Source organism: Protopterus annectens, chromosome 14.part0, assembly GCF_019279795.1.
Source record: "Protopterus annectens isolate FY-2018-M chromosome 14.part0, PAN1.0, whole genome shotgun sequence".
NCBI lineage: Eukaryota > Metazoa > Chordata > Ceratodontiformes > Protopteridae > Protopterus > Protopterus annectens.
The window spans coordinates 884632557-884646014 of record NC_056748.1 but is presented as its reverse complement, the minus strand read 5'-3'; the positions used below and the strand labels follow the sequence as shown (position 1 = coordinate 884646014).

Sequence of the window (13458 nt, the reverse complement as noted above, 5' to 3'; positions counted from 1 at the left end):
ATACAAAGATTGCAGGGAATGACAGCATTGTTCAGTCACAAAACATTCAGTCTACAGAAAATGACATTTTTTTTATCCAAAAGAGAATGTAGAAAAAGAGGCAAGGAGCAGGCTAACACGAAGAAATGTAAATTGGACTTGTAAGGATTAAAAGCATCAATGTTAGTAATAGAGTAAAAGATTGAAGCTGATAACAATGATCAGGTTGTAGAAGTACGAAAACAGCTACATTGGAATTGTATACTTTTAAATGAAGTAGGTTGTGAAGACACTGATATTAATAAGACTAATGGTGATGAAGATCATTCTTTAGAAACAACTGAAAGAGCAGGCATTACTGAATTTGAGGTAGATGAGTATTGAGATCTGGCCTGAAATTATATACTAGTAAATGGAGATTCAATTATTAAAGAAACTGATATTCACATTTGCAGAGAGGATAATGAAAATTAAATAGTTTTATACTTTTCAGGAGTATAAATACAAGCTAAATCCTTATAACTACATTTATTGCCCATCCCCTAGAGCAATAAATCCTCAATTTGAGGCTAATCCACTTTAAATGAGCCTGGTAAGGGGGAAAGTCAATGTCTGCTGAAATGATGGTTAAAAATAATGGTTATAGATTAAACTAACCCAGAGATCTTAAACTAACATAAAAGGCACAGTAGTGATGCAGGCAGTAAACACAGCACTAACCAAAATGCAGGAAACAAAGCTGAAAAAAACGCTGCTTCATGAACTTTAAAATTCGGATTTATTGTGATACAAACCAGTCTGGTCTGAAGAAGCCTATCCAGGTGAAAGTGCTTACCACGTCTTCTGTTTGTATCACTGCATTGCTACTGTGCCTTTTATGTTAGTTTATGAACTTGGACTGCGTTTGGCACAGGTAGCATTAGTCCTGTGAGGAGTGATATTTCTTGGACTTATTAACCCAAAGATCTGCTTAGAAACATTTATTGCAGAGCTGTAGCACTTGAGATTAAGCTAGTAATGATTAAAATGAAACCCAGGTGAAAATCATTGTAAGACAAGTCTCAGGAGCCAGTTTATATTTTTTCTTGATCTTTATTGTTCTTCCAAGCAGATAAGTACAGTAAATGTTTGAATTACATCTCAGACAGATTTTCTTAAATATGTTGGTGGAGGGGGCATGTTTCACCTCTGGCTGTCCTTCGGACATGCCTTGAAGATGGAGGAGTGCCCGGGGGATGGGGGAGTGGAAGCAAACTGTGCCTCCTGTTATCTATTACATACAATCAAACAAAGATTTGGCACCAACTTATTATTAGTATGTTAGGAATGTTAATTAATCATAGACAAACCATATTCCATTTTCAAATGTGTCAGATTTATCAGATTTATTTTGTTTCCAAGTGTGTATCTTACAACTAACAACTTGGTAGAGACAGCACAGGCTCCTGAGGGTGTACTCCTTGTAGTTTTTCATTATTATTTTTTATATATTATTATTTTTATTTTATGTAAATCTTGAGCATTTTCTGGGGCTTCATCAGATCTGTATTAGAACAAAATACTAATTTAATATAAATATACTGAATAGTAGTCTGCAATGAATGAAATGGTAAAATAGTAAGGGGAAGGAGGGGATCCACATTCATTAGTTGTGATATGAACAGGTTCCTTTAGGGAGAAAAAGTTCCTTATGTAGCATTTCTAGACTGTAAAGATAATGCTGATTCAAACTATATGGTTATAATTTACTACCTTTGGGTGACTCACTTACATTCAGCTTACAGTCATGTTAGGTGAGGGTCGACACAGGATCACCGGGATGTCTTGGTCGCCAAAACTAAAACTGTGATGCCTAAAAGTGAGCCAAATGCATAGGCGGCAAATTGAGTATACCAAGGGTAGGAATATGCTCCTAGTTACTAATCAAAGTTCCTACCAGGGTCTAACTATTGTCATTAAAGTAATTGAAAATTCAGCTGCACTTACTTTGGCTACTTTCTAACTATGCAATGATACAACATAGAAAAGATTATGGTTGAGACAGACTTAATGGTTGGGTAGTGGACATGTGCAGTGGTAGAAGTGTAAATGTAGCCATTGTTATTAGGCTCTGTATGTTCCATTATTTATTTCTATTTCAATTTAGAAGGTAAATAATTACTCAATTAATCAAAAGCATTAAAAACACAGAGGAGGCTGCCACTGATTTACTAATACTAAAACTATGCTAACATTAATTAATGTGGGTTTCCTGGAAAGTAGGATTAGCAGCAATACCCATGGTGGAGATGGGGGGGCCACGCTGTTGGCCAATTAATTAGTGTGGTAAATGTATAATGCATAGGATACCAACTACACTTATGATCACTGTTCAACTACTGTCTGCTGCATTTAAATGAGAATATGTCTCTTAATTAAACATAGCTGTCAACCTTCCATCACCAAAATGAGGAACACTAGCCTTCATAATGTTGAACAAATGAGCAAAATGTGGAACACATAGGATCATAGGAAGTTACTAAGCTATTGGCCCTGAGGCCCTTACAAGCCTAGCCAAGAATTTAGCCCAGGTTCCTACAAGTCAGCAACCTATGCCACTCTCTAGCAGGGACACAGGTGGAATCCCAGGGGTACATACTCTGTTCCCCATCCAGTTATCCAGATTGTGCTTAAAAATGGTTAATGAGATACTCTGCTTGATGTGGATAGGGAGTCTATTCCACAAAAGGGGGAGTCTCTGGGACACAAATCTGTCCCGCCAACAAGTCCTGCTAATGTTACAGACCAGACTGAGGTTGAGCATGTGCGTTACTCGAGTGGAACTTGACTTGCAGATATGCAGCAGTCCTATCAAGGCGGGGTCCGAGATTGCTTTGTATGCCAGACAGAGGTCATCTCTGAGGAGTCTGTAGGGGACTGAGTAGATGGACAGGGCCTTTAGCCTTTCTGTGCAGGGTAGATGTTTGAGGCCCTGGATTCTCCTGGTGAGGAACCTTTGTGGTCTCTCCAGCTGCTGCATGTGCTTTGTGAGATACATGCTGAAAGGGGCATTGTACTCAATAATGGGTCTTATAAGGGAAGAATACAGGGATGTTATGAGCTCCTTGTCCCTAGATGAGATACCCTTACTAATAATGTGGGCCGTGTAGAAACCTTTTCATACAATGGAGACAATATGGTGGTCAAAATTTAGTTTGCTATCAACCTGGGTGCCCAAATCCCTCATGACTGATTGTGTGCTTAGGACCTTATTATTAATGTGATAATTTCTGGGGATGTCACTCTCCCCAAAGGGGATGATGTTGCATTTTTTGGCATTCAGTTTGCGGTCATGTTTCTGGCACCAGTCATTTGTTTGGATGAGACCCTCTTGGAGGATGTCCACATCACTAGGGGAATTGATGACAGCACCCAGCTTGCAGTCATCTGCAAACATGATCATCAATAGACCACTGGTTTTGGCCTGTACCTCAGAAAAGTATATCCCAAACAACAGAGGCCCCAAGACTGATCCCTGGGGTACACCGCTCATTATTGTTCTACTACTTAAGGTGGTTTCCCTTAATTTGACTAGGTGGCTTCTATCAGTGAGCCAGTTTGCTACCCATCTGGTAACATATGGGTTGATGTCTAGTTGAGAGAGTTTATCTATTATACCGAGTGGGGAATAGTAATGAAAACTTTGGCCAGGTCAAGGTAGGCAGTGTGCATCATCTTCCCCTCATCCATGGCTTTGGTGACTGTCTCAAAGAAGTTGACCAAATTTAACAGGCATGATCTCCTCTTGAAGAAGCCAAACTGTGTGGGATCGAGTGTTTTGAGATTCCCAATGTCCTTGTTAATGAGGTCCATGATAATCCACTCCATGGTCTTGCAGATGAGGCTAGTTAGGCTGATGGGTCTATAATTTCCTGGATCGATGGATGCTCTACCTTTGTGCAAAGGGATGACAGTGGCTGTCCTTCACTTGGCTGGGACAAAGCTGGTACTCAGGCTTTGGTTGAATACAGTGCCTAATGGTGCTACAAGTTCCTGCCTGGGTTCATGCAGGATGCAGCCCAGGATGTTATCAGGTTCCATGGAGGCTGTATTTTTTGCCTTTGAGACGGCAGTGATGACTTGCTCCCTAGAGATAAGGGGAGGGGGTAGGTACTGGGGATGTCCTAATTTACTGATGGGGGGACAGAGGGGTGAATTTTCACTGAACTTGTCTGCCAGCAGGTTAGCTATATCTATGGTGTTTGTGTATGTGGTGTCCTCGACCACCAGTTCTGAGCAGATCTAGGTGCTTTCTTTGAGATTACAGACATATGTGAAGAAGGCCTTATGACTGTCTTTAGTAGAGATGGTCAGTTTGGACTCGAAGTTTGCTTTGGAGGATTTCAGTAGTGCTCTTATTTGCTTGTTCAGGCTAAGGAGAGATCACTTCCAATTAGGCATCTGCTCCTTCTTGGTCATGGACAGCATTTTTTTCATTTTATTATAGAGTTTATTTATTGCATATGTCCACCAGACAGGTTTACTCTTCTTTGGGGAGGATGATTTCATCCTGTCGGGTATTCCTGAATTCATGCAGCTATATACATGCTCATATAGCACTTTGGTGCAGGTTTGGATATATGTGCCAGTTCCTATGGAGGGGGAAGGGACTGTGAAGCTGTTTATACCTTCACTCAGGAGGTTGTAATCAGCTTTGGAGAAATTTTTTTGTTTGACCCTAGTGGAGGGGGGTCAGGGGAGATGGTGACATCTAAAGTGACCACTTTGTGGTCAGATCTTACCAGGGATGATGACACTGTAGGGATGCTGCAGTGGTTACTCATGTTGGTTAATACCAAGTTCAAGATATTTTCACCTCTTGTGGGGATATCGACCAATTGGTCCAAGGCATTTGCACTGATGAAATCAAGGAATCTCTGGGCATTTGTGTTTTGGCATGAGTATTTCTTCCAGTCTATGGCTAGATATACACCCAGGATCAGGGTATAGGGTTGAATCTTGACAGATTTGAAGAGGTCCAGATAGGTAGAGTGGGTATCTTGAGTCAAAGTTGGAGGCCTATAGCAAGTAATGGCTTACTAACAACTTCAACCAGGAAGGTCATAAGATGGTTAAAATATACTGGTTTTACTTATAAAAAAAGATCTTCTAATGAATTAATATAATTTATTTCTATTTACCATGAATATAAGTAAAAAACTTCCTAACACTGAATGTGTGACAGACTCTTTCAATGTGGAACTTCAAGGAACATGAGCTTTTTAAGACCCCAAATGAGATACACTCCTTGTAATGAGATACACTTGAGCGGTCTGTACTTAAATAAAAATTAATGCCTAAAGGGTTATGGTTCTCTGCCCCTGGAGCAACTGGACTTTAACCCTTTTAACAAGTTTAAAAGGTTGGAAGTTAATGGTGAAAAATACAAAGAAGCAACTAAAAATTTGAGCTTGAGGGCTAGGCATGAGGCATGCATTAGTAAAAGTCTGTCTGTATGCTGGGTGGTTGAATGGGGTATGATGTTGTTGCTCCAAGATCTAAGCGGATCATCTAATCTGTGTTACAAAATAGCCCTGGAACTTAGCACTGGGGGATACAGAGTTTACAGAGAGGTACAGTATTCTGCTGGTACTGCTGGTACCCAGTACCTGGGTCAGTGGCGATCATACCTGTCAACCTCTTGGCACAAGAAATCTGGACAAAGCCTAGTATAATGGGCAGACAAAGAGCCAAAAATCGGGACACATTTTAAATATTGCTGTTATAAACTTAGAAAGTTGCTAGAATAACAGGATTTGTGTTAGCATGCATTTTGTGGAGGACATGAAGTCTGAAACTCAAATGCTTATCATTATTGACTTTAATCCTTAGATCCTCCCAGTGATTTGTCAAAAAAACACACAATTTGAGGAACTGACCAAAAATATGAGTAAAAAATCTGGACATTCTGCAAAAATCTGTACAGTTGACAATAACGTTCATTGAACCTGAGGGCCAATTTTGTGTGAATATTGAGCCTTGTTGTAACTCTTAGTTAAAGGGGTATAAAGTCTGAGGGGACATGTTCCTCCAATACAAGCAGTGAAAAAAAACTTTCACTGGTGAACTTGGTCAGTCGCCACTGCATGGGGGGGTGGGGTGGGTGGGTAACACATTCTGTATAGAGATTAGGTACTAGAGTTACCTTCTCTCCCATTGTGTAACTCAAATACTCTAGGTCCTAATATCACTGATAAATGGCAAGTTCCTGGGAAGATGGGTAAGGCTGCAGGTTAGCAGCTGTGTCCATAGCAGGGGCAGTGGTCTCATGGTTGGCTGGGTAAAATGGTCTGTTGAACTGTACAAGGTGTAGAAATCCAATACTAAATTGGAATAAAAAGAAAGAGAAACAGCTGCCACCTAAAATCTGACTTAAGCCACAGGTTTTAAAGTCCAAGCGGATCGATTCTTACTGAGACCAAATACATAAATCTGTAACAAACAGTGAAAAGGAATGCATGGGAGTAGTACCTTGTTTAGTACAATGATTAGGTACCAGTGTGAATCCTCACTATGTGACGTGATCACTCTAGGTCATACTACATTTTTCGATCGAGAGTGTCCAGGGAGATGAGATAGGCTGCTGGCTTGTAGCAGTGTCTGTTGTAGGTATGGTAACCACATGTTCAGCCAGTTGGGACAGCTTCTTGGTCAGTGCCAGGTGTAGAGAAAAAAGAAAAATCATTTAAGATCTGCCTTGGACCTGAACAGTCCCTTTATTGTAGATGAAATGGTTGTATTACATCTCTTTAATTACCTGAAACTGAATAGATCAAAATTAAGCAAGCAATAATGCCTGACGGTGTGTGTGTTAATGTGTAATTAATGCCTGCCCAGGGGTGTTGTGACTTCCGATGCCGCAGGTGGATGGCCTCTACACCCCTGGAAGGGCATTAATTACACATTAACACACACCCTGGAGGGCATAATTGCACTTAGAGAATGGGCTTTCTGTAAAATTGTTGTGTTTTACTTAATTATTTATATTTTCTATTACTATATTATTTTTTATATATTTTTTATGTAAAATAGTTCTCCCGCCTAATGTTTAAAAATTTCTGCAGTATATGTAAATGGTGTTAGAGGAAGAATTTTACATCCAAAATATATCATTTTTTTTAAATCTAGATATTTGCTTTATTTTTGGGGCCTTACTGCTAAAATGGTTTCTTGGCAGTCAATGGGGATTGAAGTCACTAAATAATGACATACATTTGACTTTCAGACTTTATTTCCTTCAGAAAATTCATGCTAACACAAACCCTGTTATTTAACTTATTTTTTAATTTTTTAAGTATAACATTTAAAATTTGTTTCTATTTTGGAGCCTTTGTTCCCTCTTTATTTCAGGATTTATCTGCATTTCTTGAGTTAAAAAGTCGAGAGGTACTACTGCTGCCAGTGTTCCTGCAGAAGCCATATCATATCCTGTCTCCATCATAATTAACAGATCCATCTCTGAGTGTATAGTACCCAAGCTATGGAAAATATCACATATCGTCCCCCTACATAAAGGGGGAACCTCCCTGGAACTCAATAACTACCGCCCTATAGCCATACTACCCCCTTTATCTACAATTTTAGAGAGGGTAATACACAAGCAACTAATGAAATATCTCCTAGAAAGTAATCTAATATCAACACAACAACAGAATTCACCAACATTGTCTATACTCACAGAAACAATGGACTCCTTGTATCTGCCACCTTCCTTGACTTGTCTAAAGCATTCAATATGGTTAACCACAATAAACTCCTTCTTTCACTAGCAACTCTAAACCTTACCACCCCTGCCATCTCATGGTTCAAAAACTACCTAGAGGGAAGGAAACAAGCTGTTATGTGGCAAAACCAACTCTCCCACTCCCTACCAGTCTCCCTAGGAGTACCCCAAGGCTGCATCTTGGGGCCACTTCTTTTTACCCTCTTCACTAATCAGCTCCCAAACAGTATTTCTAAAGCCTCAATAGTGCAATATGCAGATGATACCACCATAATACGTACAGCCAAATCAACTGACATCCTTCACTCCCTAACACAAGAATGCTTTTCCCTAGCAGAAACTTGGATTACAAACCAAAAGCTCATTCTGAACCCAAGTAAAACAAAGCTAGTACTCTAGCTCCCACAGAGCCACACCTCCCACTGATTCTTTCTTCATCTCCTCCTTTAACAAGACCACAATCACCCCCACAAATCATACCAAACTCTTAGGGGTTGAAATAGATATTCACCTTAGATTTGACCTACATATTTCTATAACCATAAAAAGTACATAAAAAACTTGGCCTACTGTATTGCAATAAAAAATTCCTCACTGACCACTCCAAAACTACAATAGTGAGGACTCACCTACTAGCCACCCTACTTTATGCCTCCCCCGTGCTTACAAATCTCTGCAAATCCAACCTAAACAAACTTGATAGTTGTTATAATAAGATAGCCAAATTCACTTCAACCTCTCCCATCAGAACACATCACTGTGAATGCCTAAAAAAACTCAAGTGGCTAGAACTACCACTACTACTTCAACTCAATTAACTATCACTAGCCCACAAAATAATACATAACTCTGAAAACACCCCAGCCCTACAAAATCTTTTGCAACCCTATACAACCACCAGGCTCTTGAGGTCTAGCACACAAAACCTGCTCAAAGTAACCGAATATAACAATGAAGCTGGTAAGTCTATCTACAGCCACTGTATAACAAAAACTTAGAACTCCCTTCCTGCCCACATAACTGGCAACAAATCCCCATCACAGTTCAAGAAACTTGTTAAAACTCACTTTTTGAATAATTGACTGTGCTACTGTATCCCCCCTGGCTAATGTCTCATTAAAACAGTTCACCTAACTTAAGTAACTCTGCTAAGCCAACCAATCATAGTACTGTACCCACTTAGGACTGTTAATCTACTGCTCATCCCATCTCTCCAGGAGTTAGGGAAAACTACCCCAGCAATGTTGTGCTTTCCATAAGCAACTAAAATCAGGAGAAGACATACTGTAAATCAATTTGTTATACTTCTCAACTAAAACCAGGCGAAGACATATAGTAAATCAATTTATCCTCAACTATAGCGAGCATCATCTGCTCTCTCGGAGCCTTATTCTACATCTCTCTGCTTTTACTCTGATAGTAAATCTATCACAGGAATCCTAAACTTAGGAATATCTTCTAAAATTTAATATTATATTGTAGAGAACAAATGTATCCTATCTGTTAGTTAATATGTATGTCAAAAGTCTGTCCTTAAAACTATGTTTTGTAAAAAAATTGTTCTCTTGGAGCTTTTCTCCCCGGGCCTCCGCTGAAAATGGATTTGTAATCCAGTTGGCCTCTCCCAGTCAACAAATGTAAAATAAAATAAAATAAAATACATTGATCTCACTATCTCTCCCTCTGTCACATAAAAAGCCCCCCCCCCCCCCCCACGCCACCCCCACACCTCTACTTCAGAAAATGAATGCTAACACAAGTCCGGTCATTGCAGTAACTTTGTGATTTTTTAAAAGGAATATGTTCCTGTTTTGAGCTTTTGTTCCCCCTTTATTTTAGGTTTTATTCAGTTAACTAAGTGGTAAGAGGTACATAAACCTCTTGAATGCTGCTGCCACTTTTGGATCACTCTCACTCTTCAGTCTCTCTCTCACTCACACACTTTGTTTTCATGCATGCATTCACACGCACAGACAGAAAGCTAAACACACACAGAAGAAGAAACATACACACATTTTTTCTGTTATACTTAGATTTTACACTCATTAAACAGCAAAAGTGCTGCTTAGGTAATTGTAACGTGATGGCGCTCAATCTATCTTGCTTTCACTCACATGCATGCATACACTCACAAACAGACATAAACACACACACACTTTTGTTTTTCAATTTTCTTTTTTCAAATATATTTTAAACTCGCTAAACTGCAAAAGCACTTCTTAGTGAGGGTAAAATAATGGTGGCCATTCTTTTTTTTTTCAGTCTGAGCTCCACGGCAGCTTGATATGCTTGTTTTTCAGTGGGCATTACTTGTATGTTAATACCCTTTTGGAAAACATTTGTTCTCCAATCAGGGTGCTGATGTACAGTTCGCCCATTCTCTAAGTTTGATTAAACTAGACACTATCAGGGGAGTAAGCGCTGAGGTGAAGCAGTATATAAGATGTGAGGAGGTTATTGGAACACTGTAATGTAAATATGTAAGTATAAGACTTGTTATTTATGCTGGTTCAAATTACGTCACCTTTGAGGACTCACCTGTGTTTGTAGGGAACTTATAATTATCTTAAATAGCATAGCTTATAGGGTACAGGTGTTATGACATATTTAAAAAAAAAAATCACTTATAGAAGAAATATTTTGGGGTAAGTACCTACATGAAAAAATGGCTAGTTGTAAAAAGTGAGAATTTGCAGAACACCCAAGCCTACTTCTAGGCATGCATATTTAGACAGGTTGTAATCCGGTTCTCAAGACAAGGAAAAGATAATTTTTGCAGCAGATATTACAGTATTTGACTAACCCAAGACAGGATTATTACCAAGTCAGAAATTTAAAAATGAATAGTTAACAAAACTTTACTTATGTTTGCTGGTTGTTAATGCTAGGAATATTTGTAATAAAGCTTTTTATTGGAAAATATTCGCATAAGATTAATCTTATTGTTTGTAAAACATGGTTAAAGAACAATGACTGGAAATCAGTGTGGTTAGGATATAATTTTTCTTTCTGTAACAGGTGGTCAAACAAAAAAGTCAGGTAGAGGTATTATGAGAGGGATTAAAGATTGTCATGAGACCTATGGCTATTACATCTTTGAGGATATCACCAATACTGTAACATGTGAAACTGTGACAATAAAGATATCATGGAACAGATTACAGTTGTTGGAAATGAGGTTTGGGAACAGATGAAGTTGTCACGAGACATCTTTAATGATTTGGTGGGTGGAGAAGCTGGGAATTAAGGAAGTAGGTAAGATGGGAATAAATGAGTCGGTAGGGAGCAGGTAAGAAAGGGTTAATCAAGTAGGAAGCTAGGGGAGGAAGTGAGATAGGATTAAGGGGTGGGTCTTGAAGGCTTTTGAGGTGGGATTTAGTGTTGGGAGGCACAGTTGGTGTGATCTTGTTGCCCTCCCAGCCTGTTCCATTTTGGTGATGGCCTTTTGTGCAGAGAAGAGGGACAGGCTTGCCTCTCTTCTGTTCCCCCTCTCGAGGATAATTGGAAGTTTGAGTTGGTAAGAATTTGATGGTGGAAGACTTTGAGTGGATAGATTGGATTGGTGATATGTTGAAGTTGAGCGGGGATGCTGCCTTGTTATTACAATGATAAATGTGCAGGTGAGGGATGCTGCTTATCCAAGGGTGAGCGGTTGCGCTGCCTTATGTTTTTTATGTTATTTTCTTGCAATGAGTTGAAGTTGATTGTTTCAATAAAGTTTCCATGTTTATCATTTATTGCTGTGCTTGCTTTGGCAGCACATATACTAAAATTAGAACAACACAGAGAAGATTAGCATGGCACCTGTGCAAGAATGACAAGCAAATTTGTGAAGGTTTCCATATTTTTTCAAAGGTCTTTGGGTGTCTGTGTGGTTTTTAAAGTGGACCATGACAATTTATATCCCACCAAAATTTAGTGCTGATAACCTAGAGGAATTTATACATTTCTTGCATGAAACATAGGAGGGAAGTAATAGTAGCCGGGGACTTAAATTTATCAGAAACAAATTGAATAATACCGATTCTACAACATTAGTAAGGAGGAAGGAAATTATTTACACCATCTTCTTAGGAACAACAATTGTTGCAGATTTAAAGAAACTTACCAGGGAATGGCACACACTGGATACTGTTTGTGCTTCTGAGGAGACAACTGTTACTTCATGTTAAGTTTTACTAACCTCTGATGTGCAGTGATCATAGGATTATGAAGATTAAACTACTGCTAGGTAATTCTGCCAAACTGAAATCTAAACCATTTCACAGAGGATTAATAAAAGATTATAAGAAAGTAAAATAATCATCATGTAAAAGTAAGTGGAGTGATGCATAAAGTGGAAATATTGCAGAGGAATGTGGTGAGTTTTAAAAGGGAACCTGAATGCAAAACAATCCAAAAATGTTTTAACATCAGGATCTAGGCACACAAGGTCAGGAGGATATATTTCCATAACAGTAAGATACTGTCACTGACCTTTTTAGCTATGAATCTCTGAGGTCTCTTAACTTGAGTGATATGGTTAAACAAATAAATGCCAAAAGGTGCTTTGCATTCAATAATGAGTCTGATGAGATATGAGCAAAATGAAATAAAACATTCTTTGGATCTGATGGAGATGCCTTTAGAATTCAGATCAGTTAAACTGAACTAGTGTGGACGTGATTATCAAAAACTAAGGATTATCAAAAATGGTGCCTAGATCCCTTAGGCCATATCTGATTGGAGGGGTGCGTCATGTATATGCCATTAGAAAATGTTTTATTTACTAAGATGAACTAATAGTTAAACTCATACTGGAGCAATTGTGAGTCAGTGGAAGACCGAATAAAACCACACAATTTACAGTCATTTGCAAATGAAGATAACCACAGGTCAGGAGTTTTGGCCTGACGGTCTGAAAAATAAATGCCAAATAGGAGAAGGCCCACTGCTGAGCCCTGTGGGACCTTCCTTTGACAAAGCCTAATTAGTGACTGTTCAGGGATTAGAGATTTTCAATGTCCAGATTAATGAGGTCTTTCATAATAAACTCCGTAGCTTTGCATATTAGACTAATGAAACGAACAGGTCTGCAGTTACCAGCATCCATGGTCGGACCACCCTTGCATCATGACATTACAGTAGCTGTTTTCTAGGTTTCAGGAATGGAACCAGTGGAGAGGCTTTGATTAAAGAACTTAAGTAGGGGTTCAGATAGGCCATATTTAGTGCTGATAATGAGACAACCTGGTATATTACTTACTTAACCTGTTATTTAATGTTACTTAACCTGTTATCCAATTTCCCATCTCTCTCTTCTTCTGCTGGTATACTCCCTACTATGTCTAATCTTTGCTCTCTTTGTTGCTATACTCCCTACTGTGGCTAACTTGCTCACAAGTCAACTGTATAAAGCAAAAAATGCAACCCTTACTAACAATGTTCACCATATGAGGTGGGAGGGTGGCGTAATGGTTAAAGTGTTTACCTTAGAAACACAAGGTGGCAGGGTTTGATTCTCACAGGGGGTAATTGGCTAGGCTTAAAATGGTCTATGAGGGCTATTAGCCTAGTAATAATCTATTTATTTATTTATTTATGTAATGCCTCAACCTAAAACTATAAAAGATGTGTTCAGTCTATGTAAATGTGTTAAATCTTAAGCTTCAATGCTATGTTACTAGTCACTGTTAAGTTTGGTGCTATGTAAATTTGAATGCTTCTGTATACACCTT

At 38.8% G+C, this 13458-nt stretch overlaps 1 non-coding gene across 1 annotated transcript; it reads left to right on the top strand.

Moving 5' to 3' along the window:
* Positions 1-11483: 11483 nt before the first annotated feature.
* LOC122789503 lies at positions 11484-11590 on the top strand. The gene has a single exon (XR_006362823.1). It is a non-coding gene; the product is annotated as a U6 spliceosomal RNA (small nuclear RNA).
* Positions 11591-13458: the final 1868 nt, after the last annotated feature.